Source organism: Ceratotherium simum, chromosome 2, assembly GCF_057802395.1.
Source record: "Ceratotherium simum simum isolate JZ-2026a chromosome 2, ASM5780239v1, whole genome shotgun sequence".
Lineage (NCBI taxonomy): Eukaryota > Metazoa > Chordata > Mammalia > Perissodactyla > Rhinocerotidae > Ceratotherium > Ceratotherium simum.
In genome coordinates, this window is record NC_141901.1 from 46566721 (window position 1) to 46567966 (window position 1246).

At 53.7% G+C, this 1246-nt stretch overlaps 1 non-coding gene across 1 annotated transcript; it reads right to left on the reverse strand.

Annotated features, from left to right (window-relative positions):
* Positions 1–401: 401 nt before the first annotated feature.
* Positions 402–475, reverse strand: TRNAN-GUU (transfer RNA asparagine (anticodon GUU)). Its single transcript has one exon. It is a non-coding gene; the product is annotated as a tRNA-Asn (tRNA).
* Positions 476–1246: the final 771 nt, after the last annotated feature.

Below are 1246 nucleotides of genomic sequence, written 5' to 3' on the forward strand. Positions count from 1 at the left end.
CCCCTCAACTAAGCATTCTGAAAAAGGAATGCAAGCATGTCTAGAAAATTAAACACACACACACACACACACACACACACACACACACACACACATTGAAGGAGCAAAAGTTCGACTTACTCTTCCAAGCCTACAAAGCGCAGAATAAAGATTTTATCCCACCACACCAGAACCTGGGTTCTTAGATCTCTGTTTCAGGAATTCCTCTAATTCACGTATAAACCGGACATCCCAGCAGATATTGTGTGAGAATCAGGTTGGAGAGGTGGCATGGCTCCTGACAGGTATTAGACGAGAAATAGATAGGACCCAGAATAGAGGAGGGTAAATTTTCTAAGAGGAAATTTACAGGTCATCAAGAGCAGGGAACAGGTGAGACAGTTAAAAACCACACACACCTACGTCCCTGGGTGGGCTCGAACCACCAACCTTTCGGTTAACAGCCGAACGCGCTAACCGATTGCGCCACAGAGACGCGGGAGGCTGCCTCTTCTGGCCTCCTTAGGGAGTGAGCACCTACTAACCCCTAGGCTCTGCCGCCCTCCTTGCACGAAAACTGCAAGTTCCAAAGCCTCGGAAAACCAGAGAGATTACTTAAACGAATGGAGTTCTTCGTCTCCTTGGAAACCTGTACGTTGGGTGATTCCGAAAGCAGTAGGGCAGCCAAACGGCCTCGCCCCTGCCCCTCCCCCCTTGCCCATGACTCGATTCAGAAGCCAGCACCTCCGGAGTCGCCGGGGGCCGCGACCCTCCCGGGCTTGAGCCGAGTGGGGCCCAAGGATCCCTAAAGGCCCCGTGGGCTCCCGGGATGGCTCTTCCTGTCGCTTCGCCTTCACCCAACCGCCCTTCGTCGCCAGCTCTCCCCAGGCCCGAGACGGATGCGCGGGCTGGAACAAGTGTGAAGGACATACAGTGGTCAGAGAACGAACGTTTGCCCACCCTTCCGAGAGGCTTTCGGGGCTGGTGGGGTGCTGCCGCTTCCTTCTTCGGATTCTTGGGTCCAGCACGCGAGCTCCGCGAGGGCAGGGGTCGCGGTGATGGTCGCCCGTGGGCCCCCTCGCCGAGAACAGGGTCCTGACACTCACCAGGGCGCTCTATTAGGTCTTGTTGAATTCATACGTTGTCTTTAGCTTTTAGTCTCATGAAGAACCCTGAGAATGGAAAGAATGAAACGTTTCTCGAAATGGAATTTCTTCTTAAAAGGTTTTTATTCCAGTTAATTGCGCAGCGTTCCGTGGGGCGGCAA